Below are 13,852 nucleotides of genomic sequence, written 5' to 3'. Positions count from 1 at the left end.
CCTGGGCAGTGTATTCATGATTGGCTCCGGTTAACCAGCACAAGTCTCACTCCGAATCATTCGTGCAGCATTATCTTTTCATCGGTTGCATAATGCTGTGTGGAAGCTACCTGGTCTGTCGCTCTGAACGAATTCTGAGGTCTTCTCGGCCACATACATTTGCCCAATTTTCTATGCTTTCGAAACGTAGAGAAGAGATGGTACAGGAAGATGTGGAGCTGAGTGGACTTGCCGATGACTGGTACCAGCGGTGTCAAGATCAGCCTCTGTGGAAGAGGCTCTTGAATGATGCTACTGGGCAGTTGGAGGCAGTCGCCCTCCAATAATAACGGAGAGGGGGAGGAGCGACGCTCACAACAACGAGCAGAGCGCCGGGTGAATAAAGCAGAATAAGTTGGCACAGTAGGGGGCACAGGTGGTGCTTCGGCCACTCATCTCAGTCAGTCGACCCGTGGCACCTGGGTCTGCCCCGTGACCTCCTGCCCAGCAGGCTTTCGCCACTTCACGTGACCTTAACATGCACATAGCCTGGCACAAGCGTCGTGGTGACATCACCGTCACGTAGTGGCGAATGGCGGTTGTTGTTGTGTGAATGAATGTGTGACTAAATCACTTTGTGTGAGTTAATGTGTGTGTGAGTGTGAATGTGTGAGTGTGAATGTGCGGGTGAGTGTGTGAGTGGGTGAATGTGTGTCTGTGGGCGAGTGAGTGTGTGATTGAGTGAGTGAGTGTGTGATTGAGTGTGAATTTGTGAGTGTATGTGGGCGAGTGAGTGTGTGAGTGACTGAGTGTGTAAGTGAGTATGTGAGTGAGTGTGTGGGCGAGTGAGCGTGTGAGTGAGTGAGTATGTGAGTGAGTGAGTGTGTATAGCCTGTGGGGAGCCTTTGTGTCTGCGTATGAATATATACACACTTAGAGTTAGACTCACGTAGACTCTGCAAAGACAAAGATCTCCCGTATAGCCTGTAAAAGACTGTAGGGGCAAGTGCTGCTAGCGAGCAGTGCCTATGAGGGCCGCCACTGTGGCACACGAGGGGGTGGGTGCCCAGCACCAACACGCCCGGCCGCCATTGTCTCCCCAGTGGCGATGTTCACTACACAGTGCACCAGGTTCTCATTTGAGGCTGAGGCGACCTCGGGTTAGCCCAAAACCACTTTAGTTCCTCGGTACTGGTGTTGCCAAGTTCATCGCGCAATACGCGAAACACTATACAATTACCGGATAATACGCATACCCACACAGGCTTGTGCATGTGTGGGTGGGTTATTTATACAGCAGTATGCAGCATGGCAGTCAGTCGGCACCTTCCGCAATGCACGTTTGTTATTCATGAGGGTGCACATCCTGATGTATTAATTGGATGATCACCCGAAGCCACCGTGTGAGCTGAGAGTTTCTCGATCTTACCGGGTACTCGATAGAGCTGAGAAATGCACTGCGGTCAATACTCAGAGTCATCATTTAGAGGTAGAGACCCAGAGATGAAGAGAATCCTTAGCAGCCCGTACATATTAATGGATAGCAGTGATGGTCCCAGCTGCTGACTTGTACACCAGGGGTGAAGAATTGAGACAAGGCTGTGGTCCCAAGATAATTTCACTCCTTCCATTTGTTTTGTATTGAGTGGCATCCTGACGGGCACGACACGGTTCAGACGCGGCCACCAGCTCAAAAAACACGTACAGAACAAACCCTGCGCAGAGAAGCATGCAGAGACGCGTGCTCGAAATCACACCAAGACAGAGGAACGTGCAGATGAGAGAACATACACAGAGGTAAGATCCCTCCTCATGTTGACCATTATGAGAAGGAAAGAGCAACACGCAGATGAAAACGTTTCTGGAAGTGACGATGGCTGATGATCAAGAGTAACTTGGAGGGGAGGAGGTGGGAAGCTCATGCACAGGAGGTGCTGGGGCCGATTGTCACAGCGCAGGCGTCACGAGAAGTGACGTTGGTTTGGGGAGGCCTTCATCAAACAGTGGATTTACCACTGGTGATGATGCCCATAATGATGATGAATGCATGGGCAGTCCACTCACATTCGTGCATAATCAGGTGCACGTCCACTCCCCTAGTCACCCCTCCACTAATCTGACTCCCCGAGTCACCCCTCCACTCACCTCACCCCCATTCCCCGAGTCACTCTCACCTCGACTTCTCCACTCTATCGCCAGTCGCCCTGAAGAGGCCCAACTCCGGAGCCTCCCCCAGTGCCACGTTCACTCTCAGCACGAACATCGTGCGGTGCCACCCCCTCCTCTGCTGCATCCCTCCAACTCTTCCTCCGCCATTGCGAGAATCGGCTCCACGAAGGGTCCCACGCTGTCCCCGTCCCTCAATGGACTCGTGTCCTTTGTTGATGAAGGCCATTTAATAAAATAATGATAATTAATTATGCACACACACAGGTCACCAAAGTAGCCTCAATAGACATGTTAGGGCAAGTTGTGGAGCCTTGTGCTGTGGAACACACGAGGGGGTGGTATGTATTTTGTATGTTGAACTTCTTTTGCACGGTACGTAGCCAACCGTGCTAATCGGAGGTGCAGGGGAAGGGCAACAAAGTAAGCACAAAAAGTAGTTCTAAATAAATGAGTTTTCAATCTAGATGTAAAAGTGCACAGCTCCAGTGGCTTCTAATATCAGAAGGAAGAGCGTTCGAGACGGCCGCAGAAGCGCTTCTGAAAGTGTGATGCAGCGACCGCCTTTGTTCGATGGTTCGCCAAAATCCGCTGTGGGAATGTGATGTGGCCAACACCATGCACGCGGCCACCTTTGTCTCTCCCAATTGCTGATGTTTATTATAGACACTGCACCAGGTACTCTTTAGATGGTGAGTCGACCGAGGGAAGGTTCAGGACTGGGTCACACAGACACACACACACAGAAAAAGATGCGCTATGTCAAATCCAGAGGCTTCTAAGAAAATGGAGGTGTAAGACGGACACAGCTATTACATGGATGAAGGTGTAATACAGATATTTGTGTTAAGGTGGTGCTGCTCACCTGAAAACAATAACAAAAATCCCACCACTCATTCATCTGTTTAATCTTTGATTGGAAAACGCTGGGCGAGACCTGCGACATTCGAGTGAGCTCACCTACTCGCTCACAAACACAACACTCAACCCAGTCAATCAACATGTTACACACCCTAAATATGACCCGCCTTGTCCTCGGGAAGACCTGCAACATGCTACTGAGCTCACCTCTTCACTCACCTACTCACCCACTATTGCTATGTCATCCACACACTCGCTTATCTTAACAGACCTCAATAATTGACATTTAGCTCCTGAAGATATTGCTACATGCAATAAAACGCGAGTGTGTGAGTGATTGAGTGATTGATTGAATGTGGAAGTGAGCATCTGGTTGCGTGAATGAGTGAGCATGTGAGTGCGTGTGTGAGTGTGTAAGGTGAACGGTAGTGTATCGGCGAATGTGCTGTGCTACAAATCTGGTGATCCGAGTTCAAATCTCGTTCACCAGTCTATGGGTCTCTGTGTAAGTCTTTACCTCTCTGTAAGTCTATGGGTCTCTGTGTAAGTCCATACCTCTCTGTAAGTCTATGCGTCTCTGTGAGTCTACGGGTCTGGTAAGTTTACTGGTCTCTGTGTGAGTCCATGGGTCTCAATGTGAGTTCATGGGTATCTGTTATCATCATCTGTGTTTGAATGAGTCGATGGCTCTGTGTGATTGACTCCAAGTCTCTCTGTTCGAGTGAGTTTATGGCTTTCTGTGCAAGTCTATGTCTACGTGACTTTACCGAAATAACCAAAGAGTAATTCCTGCAGTCACAAAAGTGCCAAATCAAGTTTGAGTCTATGTCTCTCTGTGTAAGTGAGTACAACATATCCTTGCTTAACGCGGGGGTTGCGTTGTCGAAAATTGCTGTTTAAAGCTATTTTACGTCAAGCAGAAAACTTTTCTACAAGGAAAAACGGTAAAGGGGGGGACTCTGTTTTAGCACAATGTAACTTTTATTATTAATTTTTAATTGAGAGTACAGTACACTTTTCTATGTTTATTTTAAATGTGTTGTGTATATGTAGAAGATATATATTATAATCTTTATTTATACTGGAGGAATCTAAAAAGCCCTTTTTCACAGATGTCCAGTTGGGGTGGTACAGAAAGTTACAAGAACAAACGATGCAAAAACACAATCGAAGTGAAAAGTATAGGAAAGGTAAGCAAATCACAAAAAAATAAAAATAAACTATTTTTATCTTACCTAGTAAAGCCCTCTAAGCTATTAGCTTCTATTTCAGAAGCGAACTGGCCACAAATGATAGATGAATGAAGTAGCTTATGACGTGGGAATTTATAGCAGCCAAATAATAATAAAAATTGTGTTACATTCATCAATATACATTCAAAGGACGTGAAAGGGAGATATGATGAGTGAAAACTATAAGGGAGTGAGTGAGATGACACTATACACAGATGCTGGAACAAAGGCTGAGGAAGAGGATGACACGCCACGTAACACAGCGCGCACCGGTACAGCATCAGCTCCCAGCAATACAGAACAACGCTGCCAACACTCACACCACTCATAAGAGCAGTCCGTCATGTGCTACTCCAGTTATAGTGGGTGTGGTGTGCACTAAGTGAAACACATTACATAAAAGACGAGGATGTACTGCATATAGTCCTCTGCGTCAGTGAGTCTATGTCTCTCTGTGTGAGTCTGTGCGAGTGACTCTGTGGTTCTCTGTGTGGGTTAATCAATGGTTCTCTGTTTGAGTGAGTCTATGTGTCTCCATGTGAGTGAGTCTATGGCTCTGTGTCAGTGAGACATTGGCTCTCTGTGTGAGTGCTCTCTCTGAGTGAGTCTATGGCTCTCTGTGGGAGTAAGTGGGTCTCTAAGGTCACCACCATCTTGCTCCCTGCCCAGTGCGTCCACCTGGTTGAGCTGCAGGAGTCTATTGTCCACCGCTCCAGACCGCACAGATATCCAGACGTCCATCTCCAGCACAGACACCGGCAGATTTTTAAAACTGGTTGTGGAGGTAAGGACACGAGAGGGGTAATAGTCAACCACCATTACCACCATCAATACCACCATTACAACCACCAAAATCACCGCTATCGTTAACACAACCATCAATATCACCACCTCCACCACAACGATCACTATCAAAATTACAATCACAATACTCTTTGGTTCTTTCGGTAAAGTCACGTAGGTAGAAAAAAATAATAGATCACGACGTTTCGATCGCATCACAAGCAACCATCATCAGGTGAAAAAATATAGCGAGAAAGCTGCTGAAACACGAAGTTATATTGGCTTGAAATAAGCTCAGCCCAAGGGTAAGTGGGCGGGGCTAGAGGTAGAATTTGCATGTAAATACAACACCACATCGTGGAAAAGGAAAGAGAGAGACAGACACCGAGAGACATCCACACACAGAGAGAGGCACACACAAAGAGACACACGAGAGACGCATATAGAGAAAAACACACCGGCAGAGAGAGATACCCACACAGACAGATGCAGAGAGAGATAGACAGAGAGAATTACATAATTGCCCATGAATTACTATGGTGTGACAATGCCAATTACCAATGTCAAAGGGAACATCAATGAATGGTAAATGTGGGGTAATATCCCCAGAAGAGCATGTAGACTACATTAAAAATTAAAATAATCAGGCAATATAATATCACATATGGGTTCAGTTTAAAGTTTACTTATGAAAAATAATACTGAAATAATTGTGCTCCATAGGTTATCTTAATGGTAAAGTTACATAAACATCACGGAATCACTTAAGCTGACCATTTAAAAAGACATTAATTCCAAGATGTTGAGCAAAGGAAATTGTTTGGAAGTTCATCTCACACCAAGTACATTTTACTGTAAATCTAAATCTACATAGTTCAACCTTCTCGATCAGAAAGGTTGTTAACATTTTTTACCACAAGCAATGAGTTCGGTGTAAAGCTGTTAAGCAAATTAACCACTGCACACGGTTGTAAAGCTCTCTGCCTCAAAGACAGCACTCTACCAAGTGTCACGACGCAGCTGCGCACGCCACATGACAATAGGCGGAGTGAGTGAATCTAAGTAGACACTGACCCTGTCAAAGGGGATCCATGTCTAGAGTATGTGTGGCTGGTGCTACACATTTCTAACGTGATTAGCCATTTCGCTGATCTATCATTTGTGGAAAGGTCGCTTCTGAAAAACAGCCACATAGCTCAGTGGGTCTCACCTGGTAAAATAAAAATAGTTTATAGAGTTCGTTCTGCCTCAACGCGTGTTTTCATAACGCCATTTGGATATGGCACGATGGATGTATTAGGGAACACGTTTTATAACGCGGATGCTAAGTGGATATAACGCGATTGAGTTAACAGAACCACGTCGCGCGAGTAGGAATGTGCGGTTGTACGGCTGCCTGGGCACAGCGTCACACGAGGCATTGGGATGCTGCTGGATGCTTCCTGATGCTCCCCACGCGCCTCAGTCTTTGTTCAGCCGACACACGCATCTCACGCTGTTATCACGGACTGTGCTTTACCCTGTATTAGTCATTGTAACGAGGGAGTTTACACAACGCGGTGTTATTCAGCAACGCAACTACCGCGTTATAGAACACTGCAGTAAATATTGTCGCGGTGTGGAAGGAGCAATGAACGTCATCTTGTGGCATGGAAAGGCATCGCAGCCCTAGCGAGCAGCCAGAGACAAAGCCTGCACGCACGGCAAAGTTGTGATTGACCCGGGGACTATTAGCAAGTGACACGTATGGACTAATGGTTACTCTAAATGACGATGTTGACGTTGGTTAACGTTCTACAAATATGCTGAAGGCACATCGCATTAGCTCTGACAAATAGCGGACTTTTTAAAGTTATCGTTTACAATGGTTAATTTGTATATCATGCCAAGTGAGTAATTTGCGTGTGGACCCTGACAGCGGCACTCAATGTCCAACTCTTGCGAATGCTCTCAGGGGATCTTTACCGTGCGCTGCGTTCACTCACTCAGCCCCAATCTCCCTGTCGTGAACTCACCACTCACCCACTCACTCACCTCACCCTTCAACTCACTCACCCTCCTCACCTATTAATTCTCCTCATTAACTCACTCACCCTGCAATCCACTCCCTCACCCCCCCTCCATCACCCGGCACTCACCGCCTGTCCGTGACCACCTCTCCCGTGCCTACAACCACAAACACCACCACCACCTCTCCCGTGCCTACAACCACAAACACCACCACCACCTCTCCCGTGCCTACAACCACAAACACCACCACCACCACCTCCTGCTGCTGCTGCTGTCGCGGTCTCCGCGTGGCGCCGCGGGCCCAGGGGGAGGCCTCGCGGCCCAAGAGCGGCGCCACGGCACCCCCCCTCCCGCTCCTGGCCCCTCCCCCTCGTCCCTCCTGGCCCCTCCCCCTCGTCCCTCCTGGCCCCTCCCCCTCTTTCCTCCTGGCCCCTCCCCCTCGCCCCTCCTGGCCCCTCCCCCTCGTTCCAACTGGCCCCTCCCCCTCGTCCCTGCTGGCCCCTCCCCCTAGTCCCTCCTCCTCCCGCTCGCGACGTGGAGTGATCTCGCCCCCCCACCGCCCATCGCGTCGCCTCTCGCGTGATTGGCTCGCTTCGCGTCACGTGGGGAAGGCGGAAGAGGAGTATGGGGGAGGAGCTGCGCTGTTAGGGGCGGGGCCGTGGAGTCACGTGGTTAGCAATGATTGACAATAAGTGGGCAGGGATGGCTGGTACGTCAACGTGTACGTCACATCCGGTAAAGAAGTTATATAAATAACCGCCCTTCGTGACGTGCCTCACACTTGCTTCTGTCCCGCATGCCGTCAACACGAGCTGAGCATGGCGCTGCTGATCGTTGGCGTTCTGCTCTTGGCCCTGCTTGGGATGGAGATCTTCATTTATCTTCGTTGTACGCTTTCCATCTCAGACTTTCACCGCGAGACCACGACGCTGCAAACGGAGAGGATGGGCAAGCAGAATGTGGAGCTCTGTCAGGGGAACAAGACGCCCCATCTGAAGCTACAGTATCAGCAGGAGGAGTTGATGGATAACCGAGAGACTCTCCAGAGAGAGAACAGGGGCCTGGTTCAACAGCTTAAAGAGCGCCAGTTAGAGCTGGAGTCCACGAGAGTGCCTGGCTGCGAGCGTGCGTCTCTCCGTGCGGATTTTCTCCGAGACTGCAATGCAGCACAGCGGCAAATGTCGCTGCGCTGTAAAAAGGAAGGTCTCCGTAGGTCGCTGCGCATCCACCTGAGGGAGTTGAACTTCCTGAATCCACAGAGAGGGCAGGAGCAGTTTAGGCTGCGCGGGAAGCTGGCGCGTCACGAGGAAAAGTGGCACGGCGAAGTGCAGATGCGCAAAGAGTGCCGGCATCTCAATAGACAGCTGAAAGAGCTGAAATGCGCCATTTCTCAAATTTACAAAGATGCCACCACCACCAACGCCACTGCCACCGCCGCTGCCACAGCTGCCACCACCGCCACCAAGCCCAAGAAATGAAGAGATGTATTAATTGGGTCCGAAAATGGCTGAAACGCAAGTCGACCATTTAAAAACATTGGGGCAATTTAGAAAATGACACCGCCCCAATTAAAACATTATTCACAAAGACAAACGTTCCCCGTATAGATTCAAGAGACTATTGGGGCAAGTGCTATTAGCAAGGAGCAGCACCTAAGAAGGCCTCCACAATACAATCACAAGCACAAACACAAAGGTCCCCCATGTAGCCTCAACACTGTTGGGGAAAGTGTTGTACAATATATATTTATCTATGTTTAACTTATTTTGCATCACATGTAGTCAACCATACCAATGGGAGATGTTAATGAATAGTACAACTTTTGGATTCCATTACAGAGAATCGTTAATGAGTCGAACAGTTCATAAGTCTGAATAAAATAGTGTACTGTATTTAAATTCACATACTGGAAGTGTTGTAAAATGTATTACGGTTTAACAAAAAATTTGAAGCATTGTTAAAGTCATAACACGGAATATTATACATTTGCAAATAATACTGTAATAAATACTGTATGGTAAACAAAAAATAAAGTTACATAAATAGGACAAAAAATATGTTTTTAATGTCACTTACCTTGAGTCTGGATGTGGGACCTTTTGTCGGGAGGGGGCATAATGAGTCCCCATAACTGCACACGGGAGGGTTGGGGGTGAACGCCCGCAAGGCAAGTGCTGTTAGCCAGCAGCGCCTATGAAGGCTGGAATGTCGCACGAGGGGGTGCGTGGACAGCACCACGCCCGGCTGCCTTTGTCTCGCCAGTGGTGATATTTACACACCACACCAGGCACTTATTTGAGGCTGAGTCAATCGACGGAAAGCCCAGCAACCATTAATATAATCGTTAAAGGTGTTGGTTGTGAGTGGGAATCGAACTGGGATCGGTGGGATGGTAGACAGTGTTCACCATTGCACTATCTCTCCCCACACACACACTCACAGGGGTATATGCGTCCGTGCACACACGCACAACAAGAAGACAATATTCGCCGTTTGCCCCTAAGTGGCAGTGACATCACCACAGCGCTTTTGTGCGGTGCTTGGTGTATTTTGAGGTCACTTGAAGTGTCGAAGGATGGCTGGCAGGAAGTCATGAATAGACACAGGTACCATGGGTTGACTTAAGGTGATGACGGGCAGATGCAAAAGCCGTGCTCCCCACTGTGCCAAATTTCAGTGTTTCAGTCGTATAGCGCTCTGCTCATTGTTATGAGTGTCGCTCCGCTGCCCTACGCTATTGCTGGAGGGCAACTGCCTCCACCTCCCCAGTAGAGTCTTTCATGAACCTCCTCCACATAGGCCTATCGCGACACTGCTGCTACCAGTCATCAGCAAGTTCAATCAGCTCCACATCCTTCTGTACCACATCAGTCCATCTCTTCTGTAGCCCATGCCGCGCCTGTTTAGCATGATCTATCCGCCCAAATTGAAGCTGCTTGGGGATGCGGTGACAGTGCATATAGACTTCATGACCCAGCCAATAGGGCCTGACTTGCCGGAAGAGCCCACTGATGAGCCTTTGTCCAGATATTTCAGGAAATTTTGGCCTCCTCACAAAGTCCAGTCTGGTTAAACCCTGGATAGATCGTAGGCAGGCTAGACCAAATGTTTCAAACCATTGCAGATAATCCTATAGAGAGAAATAAGGGAAGGCATAACTGTGGTCCAGAAGACATGAAGGTTTGTATGGTGTAACAGATCAGGTAGCTTCCATACAATGTTACGCAGCTGATGAAAATATAATGCCGCTCGAATGAATCGAAGTGAGACCTCGGCTCCCAAAACAGAGTTGGTCATGAGCACACTGCCCAAGTACGGAAATATCTCCACTCTCTCCACAACTGCCTCAAAATACATGGGGAATTGAGGGAGGGGAGCATTTTGATGATGTAAAATACCCAGGGAGGTGATTTGATTTTGTGGGGCTGATGGTAACGGCCCATATTTTAGTAGCATGTTCCGTGTTTAGATGGAGTGTCTCCAACTCCTTAGAGTGGGCAGTAATCACCAGATCATCCGCATTCATAATATGGTTTAACTATAGAGAGCCATACCATGACCGGACTCGTGCATCGATCAGCCTCCCATTATATCTATACCAGATATAAATTCTACTGGTACATCCATGGAAATCGTCTCATTACTAAGTAGTCAAAGAAAATGTTAAGTCGTGTAGGGGCCAGAGGACATCCATGTCGCACATTACTCACATATTCTATCATCCCTTAACTCCATTATATCGATTTCCCATGAGACACAGCAGTTGTTTTTCTATTGTTTATATATGCTTTTCATTACTGTAACTCTGTGTTTTTATTTAGCTTTTGTTATTTTGGTGATCCAGGTCTCTCTTGCAAATGAGAATCATCCTAGTCTCTTTAGTTCTCGCCTGTTTTAACTAAATAAATTACTACTTACTCCATTATGAACTCACCCACTTCCCTTACTTTATGACTCACATAAATACGTCCTCTCCTTCCTCATGAGTCATATATTGACCTGATAACTCAGGCAACCACCTGATCATTCACTGTGCCAACATCACTCACGCACTATTTCACAATCTCACCAATGACCTACTCATCCCATCACTCACTACCTTACTCACCATCCGCTTCCCTCATTGACCCACTGGTAAAATGGAAATACGCAGTCTAACACTCACGTGTTTAAAGAAGCTCCTTCGCAGGTTAGATTGTCTAGATGATTTATTTCACGATAACGTATTTACAACGCAAAAGTACGACTCACATGAACCTTCCCTCGTACAGTACCCTGCATCTGTTCCACCCATCAACACTGACACCACTATATCCTTTGCCATCTAAGAGAAAGGACGTAGAAGACGGTTGAGTCTGCTGGAAGAATGTACCAAGGAAACTGCTGCAAGCTGCCAGGGCGAGGCTGCGTGGGTAGAAAAGGGAGAGCGAGGCCCGCAATTGGGGCGCTAGCTCGGAGACTGAAGGACGACTGCAGGTGGATGACATCGGGGCCGACTGTTGTACATGGTGGAAACCATTAAGAAAGATTGTTCGAGATGAATGTAGTGGAAAACACTGGGGCTGCAGATAGTCATACCCTTGTGAAGCGTGTGAGTTGCACTCTCTTCTCAAAAATGGAACCTGCAAAGAAGCTTCTGGTGGCAGTGGTGGGATACAGTCTACAAGTTCAAGAAGGAAGACCCGCCGAAGAGCTCCTGCAGAGAACGAGTTATCAACCCTAAGCGCTCCAGGTTTTTCAAACTCGGCAAATGGCGGGAGTGAGAGCCGGACCCCGTTGGCAGCCAAGTTCCCGATGGAAGTGGATGCTCCGCCAAAGACCCAAGAACCAGCATCGCCGAACAAAGAAAATTGGCGGCAGCTGTTGGACAGGTTGGACCACCTTACCTCAGTGGTGGATCGACTGATAATTTCGATGATGAAGAAAAGAGAAGAGGAAGGAACAGGTAGTGCGCGGCTGAAGCCAGATCCATCTCCACCATGGACCGCAATGGCGAGGAGAAAGCGCCATAGGGCAGCAGCCATCGCTTCCCCCCGTCGAGCAGCAGGCGGGAACCAATCAAATGACTCAACCACAACTAGAAGCTGTTCAACAGACCTTGACCACCATGCATAAAAATACGGGAGGTGATTGTATTGCATTCATCAAAAGATTTGAAGCAGCTGTCAGAGTCAGCCGATTGATTGACGATGAAGTGCTACGACTGCTGCCTACGGTGTTGGATGACAGAGCACTATTGGCCTTCTTTATGATCCCGGAAAATCAACCTGCCACAACCCAACAAGGTTGTCAAGGGATGGCCGATGTTTTCTGTCCTGCGTCCAGCGCAAGGCAGCAATTTTCATCCTGGAGAAGAGGAGATAGCGAGCCACTGATGGCTTATAGAAATACCTTGCATGCGGTTGCAGATGTGGCATTTCCAAGGATGGACATGACAACCTGAGACGTGCTAGTGGCGCAGCGGCTACAAATTCTCCTCTATCAAAGTGGCATTACATTGCCGATTTTGCCAGAGAGTGAGCAAACTTCAATGTAGTTTGCTAAATGCCTCTGGGCACACACAGATCCCAGGGCACCATGTGAAGTAGCAGCCCATGTGACAAGGGTGATGGAGAATGGAGGAGCAGGAGGACCAACGGAGCCAACAGGGACAGCAACAACAGGGACCGCCGCAATGCCCAGCATGGAGGGTGATCTGCAGGCGACCTTGGAAGAGATGGCTGTGGCCATCCAGGGGTTCAACGATTCAAGGTGTCAACTACAGCATCAGCGACCATGGCACAACCACGGAGGAATTCAGGACCATGCGGTGATGTACTGCTACCACTGCGGGAGGTCGGGCCACATCGCGAGAGGTTGCCGAGGGGAAGTCATCCCGAGACAACCAAGAAACACCCAGGCGTGTCGCCTGTACACCCAGCCAGATCACACGTGCACCTCATTTCCAAAACCCTCATCACCAACATCACTAGCACACCACTCGATCACATCGACCTGGAGTGAAACAACAGGGAAAATTCGGCCAACATCTCGGGCTAAGTGGAAAAAGTTAGTGAGATCGGTCGTAGCAGCAGCGACAGGAGCAGCATGGTGTAAACCGACCCTCCCTGACTCGCCGAGACAGGTGATGTCAATAAACACAGCAACTATAGAAAATGATGTACGACCTACAGATCATGATCTTGGGCTGATAAGGACCGAATGAATCCGATTGCAAAAACAGGATGAAATTATACAGTCATTGGCTGCACAGGCAGCTGAATGTGCTCAAACTGGTCAAAATGGGGAGCCATTCATCCCATGGCGAGGACTCCAGATGAGGTGGGACATGAAGATGCAGCGTTGTTGCCTAGTGGTGCAAAAACCCTTGCAAAAACAGTTGCTACTAGAAGTGCACGCCAAACAACAAATGCACTTGGGCCACCGAAACACATTGCTCACACTGCAGGCTCGATATTTTTGGCCAGTGATGTCAAAAGATGTACGCGAGCGGGTAATCATTGTCAGGAGTGTGCAAAAAGGAAACCTGCTCCCCATCCTATACAGCCTCCACTGCAGTCGATCGCAGTGGTGAGGGTAAACGAACTAGTAGCGTTGGATATCCTGGGTGCATTTCCTAAAACAGCAAGGATAAAATAAATATTTGCTCGAGGGGATGGAGTATTGCACACACTGGCTCGTTGCATGGCCGATAAATGACCAAACGGCTGCAATAATAGCAGAAGCCTTTCTCCATGGCTATGTATTGGACAAGGGCCCCACTGAGAAACGTCTAGCAGGCCAGGGTCAGAATTTTTCTACTAACCTGTTGCGAGAGGTTT

Source organism: Petromyzon marinus, unplaced genomic scaffold, assembly GCF_048934315.1.
Source record: "Petromyzon marinus isolate PM22_M1 ecotype Great Lakes invasive population unplaced genomic scaffold, UKy_Petmar_22M1.pri1.0 PM_Scaffold_141, whole genome shotgun sequence".
Classification (NCBI taxonomy): Eukaryota; Metazoa; Chordata; class Hyperoartia; order Petromyzontiformes; family Petromyzontidae; genus Petromyzon; species Petromyzon marinus.
Note: the sequence above shows the minus strand (reverse complement) of the source record.